The 13,743-nt window shown below is 41.1% G+C and overlaps 1 protein-coding gene across 6 annotated transcripts in view; it reads right to left on the bottom strand.

The window, feature by feature from the left end:
- Positions 1-9,918, bottom strand: part of LOC149947956 (tyrosine-protein phosphatase Lar-like) — a 250,398-nt gene extending 240,480 nt beyond the window's left edge. For all 6 annotated transcript variants that reach the window (XM_090172417.1, XM_090172421.1, XM_090172419.1 and 3 more), the window contains exon 1: positions 9,804-9,918. The gene's annotated coding sequence lies outside the window, so the exon portion shown is untranslated. The remainder of the gene's footprint in view (positions 1-9,803) is intronic.
- Between the last annotated feature and the right edge of the window lie 3,825 nt (positions 9,919-13,743).

The raw sequence follows: 13,743 nt of genomic DNA, 5'->3' as shown, positions 1-13,743 counted from the left end.
TTCTCGGCCCTCGTAAGTGACTTTGAAATTTAAAGGGAATATAACCTCAGGTATTTGGTGTCGAACACCAACGTTCGCAGCTTTGGCCGCTCTTGCCTTTGGCTTTAAAAATATTTGGCGCCACTGTACTGGGAAATTTGAAAAATTGAAGGGGTCTCCCATAAAGATTGCTTTGCAGGTTATATTCCCTTTAAAGAATAAAAAATTATTTATTACAACCTCGAGAAGTAGTTTTTTGACCAAAAATGGGGTACTTCGACATTTGACGTTCCCAATGCGAACATGAGCGTTCCAAAGGATAGAAATATTAATAAGATTAGTTCTGTTCTTTTTGTCGCGAGCGGCCCTTGGAAACTCCATTTAATAAATGACGACTAAAACACTACATTATATTCCAAAGCGAAACAACGAATTTTACACTTTGTTAAATTTATGGATTTGGCTGAGTGACAGAATGAATTAGACGGTTGGCGAGTCAAGCGTTTAATATAATATTCCAACGCGTCGCGAACTGCACCGACCATTAATTTCAAATAAAGAGTACGGGTCTCTAACAAAACTTTCAAAAACTAAACTTAACATACCAACGTGATTAGAGTTTGCATTTAAAGTGGTCTTAGGGGCTTACGGAGTACGAAATATAAATGGTTAGTGTCTATGTAATACAAACAGCTTAAATATTAATCGTATAAATTCCAATTAGGGAAAACTTAAGTACAACTTGTTAGTCGTGCTAACAAAATGCTATACATTTTAAATTAACTTTCTTGCTGGTAACGAAACCTTATGCATTTATCGTTTCTTCCAATCCACCACACGGTCTGCTAGTATTTTCCACCCCTTCACGCGCAATCAAATCGTCCCTGTATATCATTGGTTCTTCACACATGCCTATAAAGTTTTTTCCTAACTATTGTGGCGTGGTACAATTAATTCGTGGTTCCCGAAAATTGTCTCTACATAGTCATTTTCAGTGCTCTTACAAGGAGACATCCCGAGGTGTTTGTGAAAAAAAATTCGGTTGGCATGGCAAAACGAATGGCCATCCAAACTTTTCCCTTTAGGAACTTTCAATGTCTACTTAACCCCCTAGTTTGAAAAATATTGGGGATGTCTCCTTGTTAGTCACGATTAACGTTGAAATACAATGCACTTTAATCAAAATTAATGTATTTCAACACCCAAATCATATTTTCAGAGCCTCAGTCATCTTACACTCGAGGTTACACTACCGAAGAACTTTGGAACGGTGATCCACTAGTCAGCGTACCGGTACATTAAACCGCGTGGGGTAAATGGTTCCTACGTGCACCGGTAACACGGCGTTACTTTCCATTTCCCGGATTTTTAAATTATAAAAATGCAATTACAAAAAGGCACTTTATTGGCCGCGCGATAAAGACGGAGGCTGATCTCGGAATGCCAGTTTTTCTTTCAGAGTGTGTTGCCGAGAGAGACAAAATCTCGAGAACCTTCAAATTTTAACGACGAGCCCGTAAAATTTTTTAAGTAAGCCTTTCTCGTAACAATGTTTGGACAAAAATCCAAAGAAGAAAAAGGAAGACTGCGAAAGAGATAGGCTAACTCCGGCTAAGCCTCGGAAGGCCAGGCACGCGTGGCCCGCGTTGGCCGACGAGCCTTCTCGTCAAAAGTCTTTACGAGCCGACCGTTCTCTTTACCCATCCGCGGACGTATATTTACCAGGCAAAGTTCGTGACCTTTTCCCTCCTCCTCCTTTTTGGCATATTGCCTAAGCCAACGGACGGAGATATCCAAACTGCGCCTAGCGGAAGGGCTTCCCGGCACTTTTATTTTCCAGGAGGGGGGGATGGTAAAAGCGAGTGTCCGGGTCTTACGTTGTCAGCGTTTAATTTGGTGTCAGTATAATGTGGGAAAGCACACTGTCACGGCTAGCTACTCTCTGGCTGTACCCCCTTTTCAGCCCCAAAAGAGAGAGAGAGATTGGCGACCCCTTTTTTCGCCCCCCCCCTACATCTCTTCTTTCCCTCCTTATTTCTTATACCAGGATGTAACGTAATATTTTGAAAGCTCTCTTCTTGGTAGAAACAAAATGATAAGAGCGTTAGGGACATTGGGCGACGCGAGCAGCGCCGTTTCTTGTCATCGCGAACGCTACACGAAAACTAGATAAAACGGAAGCGCCCCCTCGCGTTAAACTGAGGGACGTGATTTTACTATTGATTCTGACACGGAAACAAAGGGATCTGACAGCCATCGTATAACTCCCCTTCGTCGCTTTTAAAGTTAAACCGTTAAAAACAATCTCGCGTGGGGTCACGCGCGGTCAACCATTAGGGGCGACTTTATTTCCTGGGCACTTAATACCTAGAGTGTGCCGCTAAATTAGAGCATTCCGGAAACGCCTTAAAATCGATCTCGGCTATATTTATTAATGGACGTTTCGCTGTCATCAAGGGCATACCGCGCCTAAAAGCCGAATGCGCCTTTTCCCCAAATCCAAATGGTTCGTTAAGCCAATGCGCTAGGAATACACCGATCCTATATACACTTAGTAGCTTCACGTTTCACACACGATGAGGCGCGCGAAATGTCGACCGTCCAACCATCCACGAAATTGACATAAGCCACGGTCACGCTGTCACTTGACAACAGTATTCACCGACCGTCCAACCATTCACGAAACTGTCGCTTGACAACGGTATTCACCGACCGTTGAACCATCCACGAAACTGTCGCTTGACAACAGTATTCACCAACCGTCCAACCATCCAGGAAACTGTCGCTTGACAACAGAATTCACCGACCGTCCAACCATCCACGATACTCTTGCTTGACAACAATATTCACCAACCGTCCAACCATCCAGGAAACTGTCGCTTGACAACAGAATTCACCGACCGTCCAACCATCCACGATACTCTTGCTTGACAACAATATTCACCGACCATCCAACCATCCACGAAACTGTCGCTTGACAACACTATTCACCGACCGTCCAACCATCCAGGAAACTGTCGCTTGACAACAGTATTCACCGACCATCCAACCATCCACGATACTCTTGCTTGACAACACTATTCACTGACCGTCCAAGCATCCACGATACTGTCGCTTGACAACAGTATTCACCAACCGTCCAACCATCCAGGAAACTGTCGCTTGACAACAGAATTCACCGACCGTCCAACCATCCACGATACTCTTGCTTGACAACAATATTCACCGACCATCCAACCATCCACTAACTGTCGCTTGACAACAGTATTCACCGACCGTCCAACCATCCAGGAAACTGTCGCTTGACAACAGTATTCACCGACCATCCAACCATCCACGATACTCTTGCTTGACAACACTATTCACTGACCGTCCAAGCATCCACGATACTGTCGCTTGACAACAATATTCACCAACCGTCCAACCATCTACGAGACTTTCGATTGACAACAATATTCACCAACCGTCCAACCATCCACGAAACTGATGCTTGACAACAGTATTCACCGAGAGTTTCTGTCAGTTTTATTGCTCAAAACCAACATTCGAAACCGACTTAGACTAGGTTTTAAGTAACCGTGGCTTTCACATTTAGGATCGCACACACAAAGGGTGTCTGGATAAATTTTAAAAGTCCGCAGAAAAGTTTGAAAAATTCTGGTAGAATTTTGGGTAGCTCCTCCCCTTCCGTCACGTGACTGAGGCCTATACCTTCTCGCTTCTCAAAACATCTGATTATGTAGCTCCATCCTCAAAATTCAAACGATTCGGTGACTTTTTAAGGTGTCAAGACGAAACATACCGATGTCGAATTTATAAAACGACTAATGAAAGGTATAACATGGCTTTTTCGCTTGGTTTTTTTCATGGACTCGTAATATTATTTTTAAATATTGTTGCAAAAATGCGAAACCCAGTAAGCCGATTTCATTCGAAAACGTATTCCAAGAATTAACGTAATTGAAATTGTAGCGCAATTGCACGTGATTCATTACGCATTTTGTGATACGAAATCAATAATCTTCAGGTTCAACTTTCCAGGAACTCGTTTTAACTAATATTTCGTATTAAACACTATAGCGGCATTAACCGAAATAATGAAATTTTAAATTACATTAACGAGTCCCTTTGGCATAGCAGAAGCGCGATTAATCAGTACATCTCCGGAAAGGACGTCGCGGAAGTAATATCATCAACGCGATTTAGATAACTCGGCCGAAATTCCAAAAAATCTCGGATGCATATTTAATCAGCTTCAAAACTCGGCTAAGAGAGCTGGATTTCGATCCCCCGGAGAGCGTCGAATGTACGCGAGAAAGTTTCGCGAAAGAGCTCGGATTAGGCTCTGGCCAAGCGCCTCTTTCGAAAGCTTAAAACCGCGGCCGCATTTAGTTTCAAAACCTCTTTCACAAATTGCGAAACTTTTTTTTTGTAGAGCCGAGTTTTACATCCTTTCGACGGGCGGTATTATAAATATGAAAGCTCTTATTTCCTATATCCACGTCCGGGAATTTAACTGGTCAACAGCGCTACGTCGTCGGTGGCCCAGCTCAAAACTTGACTTGGTGGATTCCCAATGACGGATTTAGGAGCGAGATTCAGCCAGCGTGAAGTGGCTCCTCCGTAATTAAGCCAGCGGGACCGTATACGAAGGTTTTCAAATTAAGATGAATATTTCATGAGATGATACTTTTTTTCTTCAAAAATTTGCGTTACTTTATTTTCACATAATTTTTTCAGGAAGAGTGTTAAATAAGATACTTAAGATATTTTAAATTGAAAGTTCGAACCCCAAGTGGCTTAAAGATCTAAAATAGGGCGGAAAACTTGTAATGATCAACGTTAATGTTTTATTTGCGTTCGCTCAAAGGATAAATAATTGAAATCATCTTCGAATAAACGAAAGAGTCTACAAAGGTGTTCAGGATTTTTAGAATAACAATTTTTGGTTTGCCTCTTCGTTGAAAAATAGAAATGTTTTTTATTAAATTTTGGCTGGAATTTAGATAAGAATTACAGTTTTTATTGGTAGATTTAAATCAATTAACTTAAAAAATGATTGATTGTATCACACAGTGTATTTTAATATAATAATAAATAAATGGCAAAACCTAGCAAATCTTACCAAACTATAATTTTATATATTAATAATGTTTAATGAGGAAGACTTTTAACTTCATCACACAACACTAGGAGGCTTTTGTACTTCTGTTTAATAACTTAATTGAAACGTGCTTCCGAGCATGCGTCAAGCACCGCTATTTAACAGAAGCGGGAAAGCCCCTAGTGTTGTGCAGCGCCATCTTCATCAAAGTCGGAGTAAAATTATTCCTTATAAAGATATAATTTAATTTAGAATGCATAACCGATATAATCATAGTATGCATCAATTGGAAAATACATTTTTCAAAAATCTATAAATTTAAAGATAAAAAATCCGATGAAATAAATTAATCGAATGATTTCATTTTATAATATGGTATCACCCAAAAGTCTGAATACTTTTCCCTTTTATAATTTGACGAAACGGGTTTATTGGTCCCAGTTTTGGAGGTCGTAAGTCCTAAGCTACAGAGTGGTAACTGGTAAAGCGAAGCCATGCTAGACGTTTGAACGCTAAACCTAGGTTTTCAAAGGCACTTGATAAGTCAACACAAGTTTGGGCCGAGCTTTGTCTACGGAGATTTGGTATTACAGCCCCGACACGCACAGGCCAAACGCTATAGCGCCTTTATAAACCCAGCTTTACATAAGAATACTTTGATAGAATTTTCAAGTTAACGTGACGAAACGCGTGCAAAGAACTAAGGAAAATCGTAAAACCCGCGGGTGCCTAATATCCATATTATCTCAATGCATTTTCTTACTAAATAACTCAAATCGCAACTGTCGCATAGGTCAATTCGTAATGTATGTTTCGGACCAAACAACTTTGGAAAAAGTGTCGGATTTAGTCACAAGCGCCACGTTTCGTTCATACAACAAAGAGCGTGCTTCGATAAATCTTAGCAGAATCGAGAACAAACGACAAACGACATACTCTATGCTAGCTCAACCCATAGATATATGAAATAGTATAGATCTACAATTCTACGAGGAACTGATACGGAAGTGACAGCTAGCAGACAACGCGTATTTTCTGGATGCGCTAAGCTATCCTTTCCACCAAAAGCAAAAAAAAGACACGTGACTTCAAATTCTCGTTCCTAAAATGCTATCAACATTATTAGGCCTATTTTATTACGTTCTTTTTCATACTAATTTTGAACACCGATAGATGGCACTATTACGTAGCGCATCCAGAAAATATTTTCCAAATACTAATTTTAGTCACCAATAGATGGCAATATTACGTAACGCATCCAGACAATATTTTCCAAATACTAATTTTGGTCATCGATAGATGGCACTATAACGTAGCGCATCCAGATAATATTTTCCAAATACTAATTTTGGTCACCGATATATGGCACTATTACGTAACCCACCCAGAAAATATTTTCCAAATACTAATTTTGGTCACCGATATATGGCACTATTACGTAACCCACCCAGAAAATATTTTCCAAATACTAATTTTGGTCACCGATATATGGCACTGTTACGTAGCACATCCAGAAAATATTTTCCAAATACTAATTTTGATCACCGATAGATGGCACTATTACGTAGCACATCCAGAAAATATAGGTCCCCTGCTAGCTGTCTCTTCCGTGTTTTTCCCACGGGCCCGTATGCGGCGTAAGTTATCTACGCTATATCAAATATCTATGGCTCAACCACGACTAAAAAATATGCTGGAACGAAAAAAATTGTTGGTAAACGCGTTCATCCAACTCGCATCCAACAAAAACAAGAGATAAAAAAAACATATACGGGGAAAGCGACTACAAATACATTTATCGATGCAAAGAAATTTCCATTTCCTTCTCCGGAAATGAGAGTGTAGCTGTACTGGTATTTTTCGGGTTGGGGAGGAACCGGCAAAAAAAAAACGTCACTCGGTGGTTATTGTTAACTGCGGGAGCGAGACGCGAGCTTCGAAAGATTAAGTCTTAGCCCGGGGTACGCTGCCGACTTGCCGAGTTTATTATAAACGAGACGCAAAAATGTTTTCAACATCAAACTTTATCACCGGGCTAAATCAGGACATGGCGGTAAGCGAAAAGTCTTCCCGTAGCTATAGGCTACGCGCGTCCGCCATTGCAGGCATCGTAGCGAGGAAAAAGACGGACGAGAGGGTCCATAATCCGCGATCGTTATACGTCTCTCTCGGGGGGATTTAAGGAAAAACAATGCTTGCCGCTACAACACGCTGGTATCCGGGCTCGCGCGAGTGCCCAGCTTTCTGGAAGGGACTCCGACGAACGCCTTCGAACAAAATGACCGTGCTGTAATGATCGAAATTAATTGCACGCGCGTAAGAACTCTTTTATAAACGAATATAAGAGCAATTAAGGTTCCTGCTACTCAAACGGGGGGGGGGTGGGGGCAGGGGGAGTGGTCGGGCTAAAGTGTTTCACGCTCTAATGGAGATGAGCTAAAATTTAGAACCTGATAAAACGGAGATCAGAAAGCAAACAGATGAAAATGGACAAATATTTACGCGTTTACTTAACGAGAGGCGCCATTTCGTATTGGATTTTTCATTCCAGATATATATTTTTATTCGAAATAATTCCCGTCTCGCTAGAGACTGCTGTATATATATTCGCCGCCTTAAACGGATCAATATTTTTATTTCTCGAGAATTTTTTTCCTCTCGAACGGGAATCTAGCGAAGAATTCCCCGAAGCAGTTCAAAGTTCTAGTGACGGATTACTTTCCGCAGTATTTCGGAAGGCGATGGTGTTTATTTTTTTAAAGTTAATAAAATATTTGATGTCTTTCGCGTAAAGGAAGAGTTAGAGCCAGCGGCGTTTTTATTAGGATCGCTATTAAATATTAAAATATTTAAATTAAATGTCGTTAGTTGGGAAATTTATTCACTTCGTCATTTATTATCAAACTACTCGAGCAATTTTAAATATTGTAAGCCGCGAGCTTTAAACTTAAATCTTGTAGAAAAAGGTGCGTTAATAATACGGCTCACTGGTTTAATTTAAAAATTTACGTGTCAAGCGCGGCTAAAATTTCATTTTAAGTATGCAAAGTAGAAATATAAAATTTTACTTTGAGGTACACTTATTGCATTTCAAATGCTAATAATTTTAAACAGCGTTAAACATAGTCAAATACGAGTCGATTACTGTTACGTAACGTATGCTAACTGTAAACAGCTTTCTAATATTCCACTTTGTTCAAAAACCATACTATAGCTGAAGATACCCTAAACTGAACCTCTAAGCACTCAAACCAGTCCTGATGGTTTATTTTATAAAAGTTATAATGACTATTACGACAGTAATGGCTTCGCGTAAAGCGCGTAAAACAAACAAGCTAATTTATCATTTTGTCATCGGTCTAGGTAAATATTTACCTACTATTGACTCTCAATTTTAAGATAATTGAAAGTACGAGCACAATTTCAATTGAAATCATAATGGTTAGGTAAATATTTGCCACTTGTTCGCTTTCGATCTACAAGTTAAACAAAAACGTGATTAAGAGTGGCTCTGAAGCTATAAATATAGAATGTGGCTTTCTCTAAACATTTACCGTTAATATTTAACGAAATCGCAATATAAGAACATATTTTATTATTTCCTATTGACTATATGCTCCACCACCCTCTTACGCATTGTAACCCGGCCACCTGAATTAATGGCTTTAAAAGTCGCTTGATGGTGGTGCCTTGGGTATAAGCCTAGCTGATTATTATGTTTTATTATTATTATTATTATATTCTTAAAATAGCTGTGGAAAACCCCACCGATACAAAAATAATAAGCATTAAAAGATAATTAACGATTTTAATTCGGAACTTATTAATGGGGACATCCTCGTGCAGTGCAAAAACCTAGTAAGACCCACCGTTTCGCCGAAGAGTCTCTTGAGGTCTTAAGCGCAGACATGTTGCCCAAAATTGGAAAACAAAAGCGTACCCTCCATTGAGATGACCGCCAAAACGAGTTGTCAACAATCGTGAAGAAGCGAGGCATCAGTCCCTAGGCTGTATTTCCCTCTTCGGTCGATTTTTCTGTTTACCCTAAGTCGCGAGTTAGCCTGACGGTGCTATACCAGTCAGCCTTTTCAAACTATGTTGGTAATCTTCGAGCTTTACCATAATATTTTATTAGACAAACCAAGATTTCCACATTCAAGTCTCAATAATATCGATGATCGGCTCGCTTCGCTCCAATTATACGTTAGAGTTGTCAGAAAACCTTCGATGAAATTATGTTGATGGGAAATGCGATTCATGAAATAGACCTAATCAGATCTACTTCACACATTAGTAATGGAAAGTAACGACTTGGTTACTTTATATACTAATTGTTTAAGGAGTTTTGATTATAATAACGGATGTATAGGCTTAGTAACGGAAGCTATCTAACGAAACAGAAAAAAACCACTCATTGGCTGCTTTATTTGTTTGCTACGGCTCTACCGACAGAATTAAGATATGTCGGCAATGTAATTAAAAATGTAAAATGCAATAAATATAAATCTAATTAATTTTCAAAAAAATTTAAGATAAAAGGTCTATTTCCAAACAAAGGATTTCAATAAAAAAGCACAATTTTCGTCTTTGTATCGTACAAAAAAAAACAGAGCTCTAACAATGAGAGCTAAGAAAAACGCATCGTTGCCTATTTCGTTATGGTCTAAATCCCTACTTAAATTAGTAACGGCTGCAATAATATACCCAACAAAGAACTCACCGGCGATGTAGGCGAAGTGCGAGGCGGAGGAGTCGTCAGTCCTTGGCACGTTCTCTTCGGCGCGGCAGTCTTGGCCGATCACGGATTGGAAACGCACGAAAATTCGACGAAGGTTTCCGCGAGAAGAAGTTCGAGTGTTTAAGTCAATGTCCGATCGAGCGAAGCGCGTCGCGAATCAATCGGGGAATAATATCGGCGCGCGTCTAAAGTATCAAAAGAGCCCGAGGTTTCTGGAAGCGATTGGCGGAGCCGCTTTCCACGTTACGGACGAGGTTGCCGAGACACGAGAGAGTGACATTCGAGGCGAGATCCCGGGTTAAAACACCGACATTTGCTCCTACCAGAAAGAAGCGGGCCTAAGGAAATTCGTCTTCCAAAAGGGAAGAGGCAGAAAGGGAGAGAGAGAGAGAGAGAGCGGAGGACGAAGCGAGCCGCTACACGGAGAGAGAAGCCCGGGTCGGAGCGACGCAAAATCGCTGCCTTCGGGAGGAGGACCCAGAAGGAGAGAGGAAGAATTGCCTTCCTTCTGGAGACGCGGACGTAGAAGAGAGGGCCGAACACCCCCCTTTCCCGGCATTCCCGATGGACTCGTCCCAGCGTCAATCAATAGCCAATTAGGGGCGCAGCTGCTCGCGTCTCACGACGTTCCCGCCACGCGCTGCTTACCAGCGCCTTTACGATGCACCCCCTTTAAATAAAAAACGCCGGAAAAGAGCCTGTGCACCTCGCGTCTCTTTCGTAAATACTTTTTGCACCTTCATTGGGCTGTTATTTGTTCGATATTCGCGTGGCAGCATCAATATCGAGCCTCGCTTTACCCGTTATCATTCCGTCAATAGCGATCGACTTCTCGCGAGCCAGCATCCGGCACGTGACGCCCGCGGATAAAAAAAATCTACCTTCGTTTAAAGATGGTTAGGTATTAAGGGGGTTTACCTTTTATCCGGGTTCCTATTAGACAAAAGAGATCCACTTGATAATATTGGAATCACGGGAGGATTATTGTCACTCGTACACACGTCAATTTGTATTATATTCCCAATATGATGGGCATCAAAAAAATCGGTGTACAAGCCCATAGCTTTGACTGTACTCAAGTGATTACAGATTGAGCACTACCAAAAGCGGTACTCGCTGTAATCGGTGTACAGAATTTAAGGAAGTGGTTAGCCCCTCGATGCCATCATTTTCTTACTGTACGACTTTTTACGTTTCCGGTTGTAACGTCATGATGCCCATTTGATGCCTATCAGAGTTTTGATACCGTGACGTCCCACGCGTTTTTAATAGATTTAGCAGCCATGCATTTCCGTTTTAAGACCTTCGTTGGTTCTATTTCTAATAGTTCCCATTGTAAAAAACGACCCTGCTGCCATGTTTTAAAAACCGCTGACCGAAAAAAACCGTACAAAAACCTGTGACCAGGGCCGGATTAAGACTTTATGGGGCCCTAGGCCCAAGTTAATTTTGGTGCCCCCTTTCAATAGCGAGCGAAGCGAGTTAGGCGCTTCCTCAATTTATAATTGAGAAATGGAAGGAAAATTCATTTTGCTGCCAGATTTAGTAGGTCGTCAGGGGCTAGACGGCAGTCCGTCAGAGAATGTGACAATCAAACGTTTTTGGTTCATAGGGGTGGACGCATTTACTAAAATTACTCCGGAAAATATTTTGTGAAAAGCAAATGAATAAAGTTTTGTACTTTTATTTTTTTCGAATCCTCTTGGTGCCCCTTATAGGCTTGGTGCCCTAGGCCCAGGCCTATTCGGCCTATTGGTTAATCCGGCCCTGCCTATGACGACATGACCTCATCATACAACTGATTTTCGTTACTGAACGTACAAAAAATAAACGCAGCTACATTATGACGAAAAGGAAGTGAGATTTCACAAGAGAAATTATTTTTCACCCACTGATTTTCGGAATCGAACTATTAGAATTTTTCCGAAACATTAAAAAAAATTAAAACATGTTTCAAACAACCACTTTAAAAACAGCACGAATTTGTTTAAAACTGTTTTAAACATGTAGACTTTACATATTTAATTTTTTACGTAATGAGAAAAATAAATCAAATGATTGTTTCAGTGGTGCATTACTAGCTTCTTTATAACCCTAAATAAAGGTGAAGAACCTGATAATAGAGAAGACGAATTTCAGTCGAATTTATGTGACATGTAGAATAATATTTATTATATATAAATTTAATGTCAGCTAGGCTAATACACATGGCACCACCTTAGGCCTAAGTCTTCAAGCGACTTTTAAAGTCATTAATTCAGGTAGGAGGTTGGTGGCAAGCCCTGCATGCCACGCGAGCCAACAGCTCCCTACACTCACCATTACCTTGAATTTATTCATTTTACCCATGAATATAGAACTGTACCTTACCTGTATTGTGCTATCCCGATCCGGTAGAAAGCAGGGCTTACGAAGCTATGCCGCTACTACGTCAAATTGTTAACCAATTAAAAGCTAGAGGAAATGACGTCGCAACTCACTGGACGAGGTTGTAACTACAGTATATCCGTCACGTGTAAGAGGGGCGGAGCTTATAGTTCCGCCTCTTTCCGACAGAGATAGAAACGTATCTAGAGCGGTTCTATATTCATGGATAAAATGAATAAATTCATGCTATTACCGTTAAAGGTTTTATGGAATGGGAAACCGAAGAGCTCAGGGGAAAACCCCTTAAACCAGTGGGGAAAGAACTTGCAAACGCAGAAGGAGCTGTTCCGAGTTTTCACCTGGGATTGAACCCGGTTCCTCTGGCTGCGAGACCACCCCACTTCAATAATATCCAGCTCCACAAATCGAGAGTAACGCGCGTCTTACCAACGGTATATAATTAAGGCGAAATCTTGGTCCCATTTACGGTAAACTAGGGTACACGAAAAAAACTATTTTCGTTTAGGCAACGCTCTCAGCCATATACGTGGCCTGGTTAAGTATTCATTTCGTTGTTCATTTCGTCGTGTTCCCAGGTTTAGCAAATATTTCTAAACTGTTTGAAAATTCTTTTCGAATAGTGCTCGTTTGCTTTAGCCGTCCAACTGAAAGCACGCTTAACCGATTTTAAAGAATTTAATTTCGCGAATGTCTAGGTACTTCCAAAGTTGACGTTCAAACTTCTAGAGCATTCTGTTTAACTTCTCTATTGACAAGTTATACTTCAAGGTTCGCCTTTTCGTCAAATAAATAAATTCAAAACGTTAAGTTTTTATGATAATGTAGCATGATGGATAGCTAACGTTATTGCTCTTTTGAGGTAAAGGCGACTTATTTTGTTTATTTTGAAATAGTTCGTATTAGGTGGGCTGGCGAAGTGGTTATCACTCTCGCCTCGCTGCAAGAGGAGCCGGATTCGATCCCAACTTGTGGAGATGGGTGAAAACTCGGAACCACTCCCGCTGCGTTCAACTTGTAAGTTATCTCCCTGCGGGTTAGAGAGATTTTCTCCCGAGCTCTTCGGTTTCCCCTTTCCATAAGAACTTACTAACATAGCGAGTTTAGTGAGCGGTCAGCTGGCGTGGCTTGAAGGGCTTTACATAAGTATATGTATTTGTACCCCGCTGCTCCGCCTTAAGCACTACAGCTGCCACCTAAAACAACCAGCCCCGGACAAAAGTGCGCTTTGCGAAACAACGTTCGGCCAGTGAGACAGCCATTTTGACCGCCTCACATATAGCAAACAAACGCCCTCATCACGGCCCAACAAAAGGCGACACCATGGGCTGCCCGAGACCCACCCTCGCACAGCTGAGGACTAGAGTGGTTTCCTCTTCCACTGCAAACTACCCTCCTTAGTAGGTCACAGAATGACGAGTGTGGAACACCCATGAGGTTCCAGTGACCCAGCGCCCCGATCACATGACCTTGAGAGCCGGGTATGGAGCCCTCCACAGGCTCCAGTGACCCCATCACACCACTAGATAGGGACAGT

Source organism: Leiobunum rupestre, chromosome 4, assembly GCF_980474605.1.
Source record: "Leiobunum rupestre chromosome 4, qqLeiRupe1.1.hap1, whole genome shotgun sequence".
In the NCBI taxonomy this organism is placed as follows: domain Eukaryota; kingdom Metazoa; phylum Arthropoda; class Arachnida; order Opiliones; family Sclerosomatidae; genus Leiobunum; species Leiobunum rupestre.
This window is presented reverse-complemented; position numbering and strand designations above follow the sequence as displayed.